At 42.2% G+C, this 14,297-nt stretch overlaps 1 long non-coding RNA gene and 1 other non-coding gene across 2 annotated transcripts; both read left to right on the forward strand.

Moving 5' to 3' along the window:
* Window positions 1–8,539: 8,539 nt before the first annotated feature.
* LOC144996793 (uncharacterized) lies at window positions 8,540–11,433 on the forward strand. The gene is made up of 2 exons (XR_013659608.1): window positions 8,540–11,068; window positions 11,146–11,433. It is a non-coding gene; the product is annotated as an uncharacterized LOC144996793 (long non-coding RNA).
* On the forward strand, window positions 8,637–8,742 carry LOC111948540 (U6 spliceosomal RNA). The gene has a single exon (XR_002874553.1). It is a non-coding gene; the product is annotated as a U6 spliceosomal RNA (small nuclear RNA).
* Window positions 11,434–14,297: the final 2,864 nt, after the last annotated feature.

Below are 14,297 nucleotides of genomic sequence, written 5' to 3' on the forward strand. Positions count from 1 at the left end.
CAAATCATTGAAGAAAAAAGGTTCAGCGAACTGTCTAGTGGGTCTAGATGACCCAACTCCCAATGTTGAAGTGCCTACGATAGCACAAGGGTTAAACCAAAAAATACAACATGTGCTTATTCCAATGTGTCCAATGTCCAATGCACACAGACTTTTTTCCAAATTTTCATAATTTTGTGAGCAGTGTATTGGCAGTGTTTTTGCAAATCTATGTTGAAAAGTATACTGAAAACCTATTTCTTATTGATTTACCTTTTAAAAAAATGTTGTTTTTTTAGTTTATAGCTTTGCAGATGAGTGAGCTTGAGTCAGCCACTCATGCCTCCAAGTTCCAAGGGTCTGTTGTTCTTTTTGGTACCATTTACTTTTCACTTTTTTATTTTAAACTGAATCTGACCATTTTTTGGAGGATCAAATTAAAAGAAGCTTTTTCTATTAAATCTTCAAATATTTCACCTTTACAAATTGGTGTGTTTATTCTATTGTTTTCTTGTGATTAAAATGCAGATGAAAGGCAAATTATTCAGTACATATCTGAGCTTATTTACATAATTTAGTCTTTTTTTTTGCATTTCTAATATTTTAGTTCGATTTCCTGAAACTAATGTGTTAAAAGAAAGATTCAAGCAGTAAATGAACACATAACCTTCACAGGGATGTAATAGTGTAATCGGTTATTTATGTTTGATGGCCTCTGCTGCTCATCTACTACCTTACTCTGAAAGTCAAAAAAAGGCCAAAGCAGTGAGGATAAAAGCTCTTCACAAAGTAAAAGATCAAACTCCTCAACAAACTAAGGATTGGTTATGACGTTTTTCTGATGGAAGCTTTGAAGGGAGCAATAGAGGAAAGATGGCCAGTGATCAATGATGCTATTATTGTGGATGCTCTGGTTTCAGTCACAGTGACGGGTCATTGGAGACCAGCACTCGGCATCTCCGGCTGGGTTCAAAAGTGCTCTGTAAGCGATGGGATCAAACGTGGAGAAAACTGAGAGCAATGTGGGACTTTTATGCTGATGGTTTCAGTTTCCAACCAAGATTGCTGATTGTCATTTTTCTTTTTTCTTTTTTCAATTTCATGCAATCAGAACGTTCATTGCATTTAAATACCACATTATCAATGATAGTTCTGACCAAATGTTTACATCGGTCAATCCAAATAAAGCTTCAGAAAGCTACAGTAGATATGTCCTAACTAAAAATGATAGAGTTATTAATATATATTCTTAGAATTTGTGGCCTGGCAGAGACTTCCTGCGTATGAAATGACTTGAAATCTGATCGTCACCTAAATATTTAAACATACATTGATTAAACCCAAAAAATATGTGGAGAGTGAATAGACATTTGACACCTTTAACCACCAACTCAGAAAGAAAGTGTCAAAATGTTGATTTTCAGTACTGCAAGTGGTTAGTCATACTACAGTTGAGCCAACACATATTTCCCAAGAGACTCATTAACACCACAGCACTCATAAGGCTCAGTCAAAGACTACGTGTTGACTGCAGGTTTTCAAAATCAAGATGGTCATTTTCCATAAAACATTTGCTTCATCAAACTGGAGATTTCTCTGATATAGGCTGATGTTATTCCAAAATTGAGCCAAAAGGACTGTTTGGATGGCGTGTCCTTCAAGGACAGTCAAGAGCCTGTGGTGCATAAGAGTGGATGTAAGCGATGATGAAATGAGAGGACGTGTGAGGCATTCAACAACGCCAGGCTTCTTTAGGAGGAAGTGCATATGTCAAAGAGCTGAGGTAAGGAGTGATGAGGACTAGATCAGCTGCACTTGAAGCAAGTCAGTCAAGACAAAAGCATGTGTTTATACGCAATTTAAAACATTATACTATTTAAAAATGTGCTGACCAAACATTAAACTAAAGCCTAAAGCATGAAACTCGCCCGGTGTGAATGGGGTGAGCGATGCACAGCAGCTTCACCAAAGTCTGAAAACACTCAGGTGTGTTGCCATGCTGAAGAAAAGCATATAATAGTTTTAGGAAGCGAAATCTAAGAATTTTCAACAATTTAAAGTCCAGCTCATGATTCGTTGTTTCCGTTAACCGTTGTGCTATCCTAGGCACTTTAACATTGGGAGTTGGGTCATCTAAGATAGCACAAGGGTTAACCCTTGTCATTTTTGTAAAGATTTTGAACTCTTTTTTTTCTCCTTTTCTGAGCTCCGCTGGTGCATTTAGTCATTTGTACTTCCCAGTGTATCTTTGTAGGACTTTGATTTGTACATTGTAGTTTTGTTAAGTCAAGTTAGTTTGTCTGTCACATTGTCATCCACCCAACTGTCTCTGTGCAAACCAAGTTGGATCTTCTGTTCTGTGTTTGCTGCTCCCTCCTTTGTTCCTCAAGTCAGTCAGTCAGCAGTTTTTCCCTGCTCAACTGTCAGTAACCTCCCCTATTCTGCTTTTGTCTCACTGAGACCTCAACGTTCTGCAGTCAGAGGGATTCTATCTTACAGTTTTATGGGCAAAATAAAACAGCTTAGTGCCAAAACCTAGAACTGTGTCCTATAGTTTAAGAACCTAACATACAAAACTACAACTTTAACAATAGCTCTTCTGTCCATTAAGTCTGAAGCATGAGTTAATATTTATGAACCTATTTGTGAATAAAGTTTTAAACCAAGGAAAATTCATTTGTTCATGTTTTTTCATACAATCTATTCTAAGGAGTGACCTCTCAAAGGACATCCTCTATGGCGAGCTCGCCATTGGAACGCGGCCAACCGGACGACCCGCCCTGCGCTATAAGGATGTTTGCATGAGGGATCTAAAGTCATGCAACATCAACCAAGCAGATCTATAGAAACAGCATCTTCCAACCGCTCCAGCTGGCGTGTCAACATCACAACTGGCATCAAGCTGGCTGAGAAGAAGAGAGAGATCCAGTGTGAGGAAACAGACAGCAGAGAACCCAGCCCACCTCTGCCATCGTAGCCACCATTGACCACACTTGCAGCAAGTGCAGCTGGAGCTGCGGCTTCCGCATTGGCTTATTCAGCCACAGTCGGCGCTGCTGCCCGGCAACAAACTAATAACCTCGGTGCAGACTTGTCTCTAGAGACAGAAGGATGCCAAGAAGAACTGTCAAAGGAATAGACGTTTAAAAATGAAGAGAATGAAAACAGCATAACAAAGTAAAACTGAGTATAATTTGCATTCATTAAATAATTTTTAAACAAAAACACATTCACTTGAATTAAAAATTCAGTGTTTTTATTAATATCATTTACATTAATCAACCTAAATTGTGGATTGGCCCTTAATGAATAAACTGAATTGAACAGATAATTAGAGAATGTTTAAATTAAATACCATTTTAATTTATTCAGTTTAAATATTCTCCACTTTTTTATTAATTTAGCTCCAAGTAATGACATTTTGATTGATGTATTTTAGTTTGAAAACACATTTGTCTGAGAAAAAACAATAGATGCATAAGCCAGCATTTAACAAAAACCAATTTACCATTTTTTTCCTCAGTAAGGCTTATAAAAGATGTTTTTTTTTAATCTTATATCCTTATAATTAGAAATATGGTACCAGCAGTCACAACAAGTTACAACCAGATCGGATGTTTTTGCTTACAACAGTAAACTATCAGGGAGCCACTGGAACACAAGTGTAGTTCCGCTAGCTCCATTTCTTATTTATTCCTGTCTGTAACGCTAGAAGGCTGCTTGCAAAAGCTTGGCTGGGAGCCAACCCAAACTCATTCCTTTGCACTTGAATCAGCATCAGTTTTCTGCTAATGACAACAGCTCCCACTCCTCTTTAAACATCTATGTTTGCCTCAGTTATCACAGAATTAATGACTGCTTTTGTTTTCCTGGATAGAGGGTTCGGAGCAGGCTTTTTCATTTTTTGATTATTAAAAACAATTCAGAAAACATCCAACTTCCTTCCTGTGTCAGATGAACCGTCAGCCTTTGGAATGCTCCTCTATGACTTACTGAGGAAGATAAGTCATTTTCTGCTAATTGACCATCGCTCTCTGATGCTCAATGGGAGGACTAATACACGTTTCACTTTCATTTACATTGCAAGTAAACAAAGTTTATAGAAGCCGATTTAACTTTAGTTTTCTACTTTTTCTGAGACACAGTGGAAATCATGTTAGTTTAGATTAGGATCCCTGGTAAAACAAAACAATTCTCCATGACACTAGATTTAAACAGCACACTATATTATTCTTAGTAGTTGAAAGTAAACTTTTTGAGCATCATTTTAGGTCAACCTTTATCAATAAATCCAGAACCAAACATGGCAGCCATGACACAAGTTTTATTCCTAGAAATCTCAATTTTAGTTGTAAACTATCAGAAAAGACCGGATTCCACCATCAGTTTTTCTTTTAATTTGAAGCTGGAGTCAGAGCTTCTGCAATGCCTTAAATAAAGAGGTTAATCTACTGTTTTGACTACCCTATTTGACACCATTTAGGGCAACAAAGCATTAGAAGCACCCTGTCAATGTGCTTTGGACCCCACCACCAAAACTGACTGTGTCTGGGGAGCTGACTTGGAGAAATGATTTCTTGAGCCACTGACGGTGATCATGCTGTGCTTGTCGCAGTTCTGCGGCTGACATAAAGCCCCGTTATCAAACTTGTGGCCACATTCTGGACATTTGGGTGAAAAGCCAAACAGATATGTTAGGTCAAGTGCACAGATGGATTTCTGGGATCATTTTATGGAGAAACACTTCAAACTCGTCTTTACCTCCCAACAGAACCCCAGCAGTTCCAGGAGTGAATGAAGAACATTGCATTCAGTTTTTACTGTACTCACAGAAGGCTGACCATAGATGCAGCCACATGTCAAATGATGAAATTTACTAACATTCTATATCTGTGTCACTAAACAAGAGGTTATCTTCTCATTCCTGTCAGGATTTAACCCCTCCCATTGCCTGTTTTCCACCTTTGTGGTGATCAATCTTCTTAACACCGTTCTGCTCAACAGCTACTCTGCGCCAGAAAGTTTCTGGTTATTTAGGATCATGTAAAGATTTTACCCTTAGGTTTGGTTTCATCAGTTAAATTTATTGCTTTTAGTCGTTTTCTGTTTTGAGTACCCTGTCAGTCAAATTGTGTCCAAATTTCCTTGCTACTCACTTCTAAATCCACTATATAGGGCATTTAGTAGGGGTGTCTGAATCTACATGTCCAAAGTCCAGCACACTGGAAATTTCCCAGAAGTATCTGCGTAAACCAGGTTGCATCAATTTTGCTTACAGTAACAATTAATATATAGATATTCAAGCAAATGTTATTGGATGATAGTAATCACATCAATGCATTTATGTTTCTAAAGGCTACAGGGATAAAAAACAATCAACCCAGTTGTCCCTCCCACAGAAAGTGGTCCGTTGTAAAAAAAAACCCAGTGGTCTGTGTAACCCTTGTGCTATCCAAGGCACTTTAACGTTGACAGTTGGGTCATCTGGACCCCACAAGACAGTGCGCTGAACCTTTTTTCTTCAATGATATGTGATCTTCACTGGTGTCCTCTTCACCTTTATCCACCTTTGTCATGGTAGGGATAACATGTTAATGTAAGGGTGGGGTCATTTTGACCCCACAAGATGGCACAAGGGATAAGATTTGTCCCCAGTAAACTCAAATACACAGTTGTTCATTGGTAACCATAACTTTTCTCCATGGAGTCTCTGCCAAAAGAGACAGAACATTCAGCTTCTGTCTGGTACTCTTCTGATCCTGGTTTAGCGACCGTCAATCCCTAAGTTCCAGTGAAAATTTTATGTTGGTAACTGTAAGTGCAGTAAAAGATTAGACTCATTTCTGCATTGCTCTGACTGGTCTCTTTGGATGATATCACTCATTCCAGCTGTAGCCTAGCAACTCTAACCTGTGTGAAGCTGGGCTCCTTAAAAACCAGCAGCTGCACTTGGCACTTCCCTCTTAGCTGCATTGCATCCATGCTAACCACACAGCAGTTGATCAAGCCGCACCAGAAAAGGTAGATTTGGTCCGGATGTCAAACTAACAAGCACACTCTGGCGAAACAAAGGCACTCTCCATTATTTTGACCAGAAACACTGGGTTTCTTTGGTCTGACGTTGTTTAAATCAAACATTATCAGTCAGTAAGTCAAAGCAATAATCCTCACAAATGTTTCCTGACCAAAACCCCAGTATTAGCTTTGTTCAGAAAAAAAAAGACATTTGCAAGAACGCCCCCACCCCAACACACACTCACTGTCGTTGAAAGCTTCTTTTCCACAGTAAGCTGATAAGTGGCAGACAGTGGGGCATGACAAGGGTTCTGGGGTGAAGGCTGTTTTAGTGAGGGGATCTTAAGACCAAAAAAAACAGATATTAATTCATCTCAAAGCAGATGCTCTCCATCAAAATTCTTTCTTGTCTTATTTCACAATTAGATTTATTGTCACCTTTAAAATATCCTTCTTGTAGTAAAACAATGGACCTACATGATGAGTTCACAAAAAACGTGTTCTTGTGCTTTAATGTTTGATCAAATCTTAAGGCTTTTATTTTCAAACAAAGATTTTCAAGTATAGGTGAAAGATTTTCTGCTTTTTTCAGGTGTTGCTGATGTGGTTTGTTAAGCTCCTCCTAGTCTTGTCTCATCCTAGCCAACCATCTCTAACTCCTCTTTTAAAACCCCGATGTGCTCTGAATACTTTGCAAAGCTGCAGGGACTAAAATGCCATTTCCTCACAGATTAACCCCGTGTGACACCAGAGACTCTTTAACTCTGGCAGCTCGAGCGTCAGGCTTCTTTTCTCCTTCCAGAATGCTATCACCCTTGAAAAAGCTGCTGGCAGAAAGGACTACAGACTATCACAATTTCCTCTTTCTTCATCACATTTACAGAAATTCTTGTTGCACTCAATTCAATTTTATTTGCAAAGCGCTTTGGGCCTTGTAGGTAGAAAAGCGCTATATAAGTATTTACCATTTACCATTTGTATCAGTAATTGTAAAGTAAACATAAAATCAAAAGGATCATGAATGCATAGAATTCAATAGGAAAGTACTGAACTAACCAAACAGACTAAACTAAACTGGCCTTTGAAGGACGGATCCTCCCCCAAAGCAGACAGACGATGTACCAGAACTCTGAGGAAAAATAGCTTATCTAAATCTACAACTACATATTTAAATAGACCAGCAGATGAGCTTCATCCAGATGGAGTTAAGGGACGGCTGGGGGCGCGAGACGAGCCGGAGGCAGGATCCACCGCCAAGTGTAGGAGCAGTAGTAGAGACGAGCCAGAGACGAGGTATACGGTCAGGTACAGGACCACAGCCAAGTGCAGGAGCACGGACGAGCCACTGGAATCTGGAAGTTCCAGAAGTTCACCACTCCCTGTTTCAGATCGGAGAACTCAAAGCCTGGCTTACCTGCCTGCCAACTCCCGTTCCACTTCCTGATGACTTGATGTGTGGGAACAACAAGAGTTTGTGTCAAAAAGGGGAGGAGGAGGGCTTTTAAAGCACCGCCACCAAATTAACCCAAGGGTGTTGCATGCAGCTTCATAATTAGTAGGCACGTCCTACTTACCACACTAACAATCTAGCTGTTGCATTCTGAACTAGCTGCAGACTTCTAAGGGAACTTTTAGGACACACACTAACAAAGAGTTACAGTAATCCAGCCTAGATGTAAAAAATGCATGGATGAGTTTTTCAGCATCATTTTTAGGTACTATATTTCTGATCTTATTAATATTACGCAGGTGAAAAAATGCAGTTCTGCACGCCTGAGATATGTGAGCCTTAAATGATTAATCCTGGTCAAATAAAACCCCAAGGTTTCTAACTGTGGAATTGGGGGCTATACTTATGCCATCCAGGGAGACTATCTGATCAGACAGAGTATCTCTGAGGTTTTTAGGACCTAGTATAATGACCTCAGTTTTTTCTGGGTTCAAGAGGAGGTAATTAATTGTCATCCAGGTCTTGATGTCTCTGATGCAGGCGTTCAGTTTCTCTATCTGGTCATTCTGGTCAGGTTTAATAGATAAATGTTATGCATATCATCTGCATAACAGTGAAAAATTAATGCTGTGTTTCCTGATTGTGTTTCCTAAGGGCAGCTTGTAACATAAACAGGATGGGTCCTAAAACTGAGCCCTGTGGGACTCAGCAACTAACTCGAGTGCAATGAGAGGACTGTCCATTTACATTAACAAACTGGTACCCATCGGATAAATAGGATTTAAACCACTAGAGGGCAGATTCTCTGATCCCTATGTCATGCATGCACCTTGAAATCCTGGATTTCTGATAGTTAGCATAATTGGGGGGGGGGGGGGGGGGGGGGTGCTTCATTCAGTCTAGCAAGGTCATCCTGTTGGAGCCAAGTGTAAAACTGCTGTTTTCCCTTCAGAATGTTGAAATATACAGTACTAATATAACAATATTTTTTATCAAAGATTCGAAGTTTCTCAATCTCTAATCTTTGATTTTATTTAGATCAATTATCCAAATTCTGTTTCACTTCCTATGTTCTCTTGATGCATGTGTGGGCTTTCACTTGTACCAAAGGTTCCACGATGGTCTGGAATTGTCCAGGGTTGATTGTAGATTGTCCTTAAGTGTGGTTTCTTGTTCTAGTTCTCTAGTGCATGCACTAGTTCTCTAGTGCATATACTAAAATTGGAACGATACAGAGAAGATTAGCATGGCCCCTGCGCAAGGATGACACGCAAATTCGTGAAGCGTTCCTCATTTTTTCGTTTTCCCTTCTATCTCTTTTTTTCTTTCCTTTACTCTCCCCCCCCCTCTCCCCCCTCATTATATGTAAATCACTTGGAAGCAACTCATCCTCGGTAAGTATTTATTTATGCACGGAACGGGCGCGCGCACACACAAGCGCACACAGGGGCGTGCACATGCGATCCCGCACACACACGCCGACATACTGCAATCACCTCACACAGGCCCTCATAGGACGCACGCGACACGCAGCTCACATAGCCAGAAAACGTTCACGCGCACAGCGCTTCTCAATGCGGGCACGCGCACACGGAACGGTACACAAGCACTACTTAGCTTTACACCTTTTCAGTCAGAGCAGTTATGAACAGTCTTAACATCGTTAGCTGGAATGTGCGTGGACTTGGCTCTGAGCCAAAGAGACTGAAAGTGTTAAATCACCTGGATGGTCTAAAAGCAGATATAGCTCTACTGCAGGAGACCCATTTATCAAATTCTTTGAATCACCTTATGTGCTGCTTACAATTTCCAGTTATATACTCTGCCAGTTACAACTCCAAACAACGAGGAGTTGCTGTTTTAATTAATAAAAATCTTAATTTTACTCATAAGGATACAGTTACTGACCCAGAAGGCAGATTTGTAATCATTAATATATCCATTCAGAATAAGGACTTTTGTATAGTGAGTATTTATGGTCCTAATGTTGACGACTCTTCCTTCTTTCACAGATTCTTCACCTCACTCTCAGTTCACTCTGACTCCACAATCATTATAGGAGGAGACTTCAACCTTGTTTTGGACCCTGAACTTGACAGACTCAGCACAGCAGCAAACCAGCGTACATGGCGATCTGCAAGTATTCTAAAGCAGTACATGAGTGATCTGGGTCTCTGCGACGCGTGGCGCTCATGTCACCCAAGCACTAAAGGGTTCACCTTTTTTTCTCCAGTTCACTATTCACACTCCCGTTTAGACTATTTATTAATCAGTAACTCTCTTTTAAAAAATATTCAAAGCTCCAATATCCATCCAATTATTATCAGTGATCATGCACCAGTCTCTGTAAACATTTCTAGGGAAAAATCCACACCCTCTGGTACAACCTGGAGGTTTAATACGTCTCTGTTAAAGGACCAGGAATTTCTTGAATTCTTTAAAATAGAGTGGGCAACCTTCTTAGACTTCAACAATACTCCAGACATCCCACCGTGCGTTCTTTGGGAAACAGCAAAGGCAGTCATGAGAGGGAAAATCATTTCTTATTCAACGCACAAAAAACGCAAAGAGAAAGCAGATTTATTAGAATTAGAAAATAAAATCAAAACCCTGGAGACTGCTTCTGCTGCTTCTGCACAGGAACACATTCTGGGAGATCTGAAAAATTTAAAGCTGCGGTTAAATGACATCATTAATAAACAAACACAATTTCAAGTACAAAGGCTACGACTTGAAAGATTTGAAAACTCTAATAAATCTGGCAAATTTCTGGCTAATCAGCTTAAAATTAACAGAGAAAAATCATCAATCACCTCTATTATGGACCAAACAGGAAATGTCACCCATGACCCGGTCGAAATTAATAACGCATTTGAAAACTTTTATAAAAACCTGTACACACCGCAGATCAATCCGTCAGAGCAAAGTATTGACTCATTTCTTAATAATGTAAACCTACCCAGACTAAATGAGGATCAAATCACAAACTTAGATTCTCCGCTCTCGCCGTCTGAACTTCATGAAGCTCTGTTACTTATGCCTAATGGTAAAGCACCAGGGCCTGACGGCTTTCCTGCTGAGTTTTATAAAGAATTCTGGGAACAACTGGCACCAACATTTTATAAAACTGTCACATCTATTAATGAGAGCCAATCAATGCCACCTAACATGAACTCAGCCAACATAATTCTTCTTCTAAAACCAGACAAAGATCCCACTAGTCCTTCAAGCTATCGCCCTATTTCTCTAATCAATGCAGATGTAAAAATTATCTGCAAAGCACTAGCACAGAGAATAGAAAAAATCACTCCTCACATAATTCACTTCGACCAGACTGGATTCATCAAAGGCAGACACTCGGATGATAATGTCCGTAGACTAGTTAATATAATAGACTTTGCCACCATTAAAAACCAGGAAATGACGGTACTATCGCTGGATGCTGAAAAAGCCTTTGACAGAGTTAATTGGAAGTGTCACGGTGGCCTCTGTCAGTGCTCCTCCCCCTCCCCTCTCACTGTGCACCTGAAGATTGGAACCAGCTGTGGACACTCTGCTCATCACCTCACCGCCTTCTTAAGGGGATCCAGACCTGCAGTCATCGCCAGTCCGTTGCCTACCTCGGTGCATGTCTGAACCTCAGCACATACTCCGGTTCAAGTTCGGGCCTTTACTTACCCTGCTTATTTACCCGCCTCCAGGTTTCCAGATCCACGAGTGTCCACCTGGGAGATCTTCAGCTCGCTCCACACCAGCCTCGCCTCGAAGTCACGCCACGTTCCTCGCTCACCTCGGTTCCCAAGACATCAGACAGTGCGCGGCGACCCGCACCGCACGTCTCGCTCCGCTCCAGCCACGCCACGCTCTCAGCTCAGCCCTCAAGCTCCTACGAGCCACGCCGACTCTTCGCCAGAGATCCAAGCCAGCACTAAGTACCACCAGAACTGTTATCTCCTGCCTGGATATTAAAGACTCTTTGTTAATCGCCACTTGCCTGAGTTTCCTTCCGGGGTTTACAGCGTCTGGGTCTGCCGCGTCCCTTCCGTCATGACAGAAAGTTCCTTATTGCTGCCCTCCATAAGTTTGGTTTTGGAGAAGCATTCATCAATTGGATCAAAATATTATATCACAACCCCAATGCATCAGTTAGAACTAATAAACAGACTTCAAACAGTTTTTTTCTTGGAAGAGGAACCAGACAGGGTTGCCCACTCTCTCCTTCTCTTTTTGCTATATTCATTGAGCCTTTAGCTGCAGCAATAAGACAGAATGAGAGCATTATAGGAATAAAAACCAAACACAGCCATCATAAAATTAGTCTTTATGCGGATGACATATTACTGTTTTTAAGGAATTTACATTCTGTAAATGAAACAGCAATGATCATAAATGAATTCTCCTCCATATCAGACTATTCCATTAATTGGAATAAGTCTGTTTTATTACCACTCAACAGGAATATGGAACAAAGACTCTCAATTCCAGTTAAAACAGGAAATATCAAATATCTGGGTATCTACTTTTCCCCCAAACTATCAGAACTGGTGCAGCTAAACCACACCCCATTACTGAAAAGCATACAGGACGATCTAACACGCTGGACCAACCTGCCTTTGTCACTTATGGGCAAGGTAGCCACGGTTAAAATGAAAATCTTACCCAAAGTTAATTATCTCTTCTCAATGATTCCCACACAACCGCCATTAAAATGGTTCAAAACATTAGACTCATCCATATCAAGCTTTTTATGGAACAACAAACCTGCAAGAATTAGTCTAAAAACTTTAAAATCTGCAAAAAGCTGTGGAGGATTAGAACTACCTAATTTCCACAAATACTTTCTTGCAAATAGATTACAATATATCTTAAAATGGTTAAAAAATAATCCAGAAACCAACTCATGGTTAGACTTGGAACAGGTGTTATGTGGAAAGATCAACCTGTCACAGCTACCATTTATTAGCCAAACAGTTAAAAAACAGGATTGTTTCAAAAGCATTAATATAAATGCCACCTTAACAGCCTGGTGGGAATTTCTCAAAATATCAAAATCATCAATTCAACCGTGCAAAATGACACCCATCTGGAACAACCCGGACATCCTTATTAACAAAAAAATGATTCACTTCCCAGCTTGGCAAGCAGGGGGCATAAAACAACTAGAGCACGTAATTATTGATAGAAGATTCATAACCCCCCAGGAACTTCAAGACAAACATGGAATAAATAACTTCTTGGAATATCAGCAACTTAAATCAAGTATTACTAAAAAGTATAAAATTAAAGACGACGATTTTCAATGAATAGAACTCTCTCCAAAATTTACAAACTTTTATGTAATTTAGATAACAATATTGCCCTTCCAACAAAAAAATGGGATGCAGACTTGAGCATCAGCACAGATGAAAGCTTCTGGTCAGAACTTTGTCTAAACACCTTTAAACTGACAAAAAGTCCAAATCTGCAGCTAATCCATCTCAAAACTCTTCACAGAATTTACTACACTGGACAGAGGATGTTCAAGATGGGTCTCAGTAACTCAGACATTTGCGAGCACTGTGATAATAATCTACCCGACAGCTACATGCACGCACTATGGTTCTGCACTCCTGTCCAGGCTCTCTGGCAGCAGGTATGTGCCGATTTATCAGTCTGGCTTAAGGTTTCAATCACTGCCTCACCGTCACTTTGTGTGCTTGGTGACATGAGTGCCATCGATATAGAAGAAAGATTAGCATCTATCATTTTCATAACTCTTTGTATTGCCAAAAAAACTATTTTAATAAATTGGAAAAACAAGAAAAATATAAACATAAGTCAACACAGAAATCTGCTGTTTGATCATATCAGCTTGGAAAAAATGTCAGCCCAAAGCTCAAGTAACTTTGAAAGAATTCAGTCTCTCTGGTCTCCTGTGGTTGACTCCATGACTTAGGGGGTGGAGGGCTTGGTCGTCGCTGCTCCTTGCCCTTCTGCCGTGGTTTGGGGTGGGGGTCGGGGCTTCCGGTGCCTGGCGGGGGCGGTGGGGGGCTCCGTTGGTCGGGGGGTCGGGTCCGGTGCCTGGGTGGGGCGGGCTGGGGCGCTGCGTGGTCCTCTGGGCTTGGGTGTGGGGGTGCGTGGTGGGGGGGTGGGGTGGTGGTCTGGCTTGGCTTGGGGGGGTGGTCCCTTTGCCTGTGCTGGGGGGGGTTGGCGGGGGGCCCTGCTCGGGTGGGGGGGGCCCAGCGGCGCCGGATGGGCTGCCCATCTGCACCTGGGGCTGGGATCGGCCCTTCCCTGGCTCTGGGACGGGACGGGACAACCCTCTCGGGGCCCCCGGTCGCTCTGGGTGTCACCCGCTTCGGCTGCGGGGTCTGGGGTGGGGTGGGGTGGGGGGCTTGTCGGCCCTGTCCTGTGGGGGGGGCGTTCTGGGGGGGAGGGGGGGCCCATTATTAGTACGGGTCGGGGGGGGCTAGCGGGTCGGGGTCTCCGCTGAGGCAATCGGTGGTTGCCTCGGCCGGTTGGCCTCCTCGGTCCCGTCGAGGCCTGACCAGAGCTCTTCTAGGGCCGGCGTCTGGGGGTGGGGGCCTGGGCTTGCTCCGGGGGGGGGCGACGCTTTCTGGCTCCTCTCTCTCTGTGTGGGGTGGGTGGTGCCGGGCCTGGGGTGTCGGCGCCTCCGGGGGTGGGCCCCTGGGCTGGGTGGCCCTGGCCCCTTTGCTGGGGGTGGGCTGGGGGACGGCTGTTTGACCACCGGGGGACAGTCTACCAGCTGTCCCCAACTTACCCCCTTCCTTATATAACCTCATATTAGGGTGAGGGGGTGGGGGGTCTAGCCTGCGATGCGCCTTGGGGGGGGGGCTACTTGGGAGTGGCCCCC

Source organism: Oryzias latipes, chromosome 13, assembly GCF_053564925.1.
Source record: "Oryzias latipes strain Hd-rR chromosome 13, Olatipes_Hd-rR_3.1".
In the NCBI taxonomy this organism is placed as follows: Eukaryota; Metazoa; Chordata; class Actinopteri; order Beloniformes; family Adrianichthyidae; genus Oryzias; species Oryzias latipes.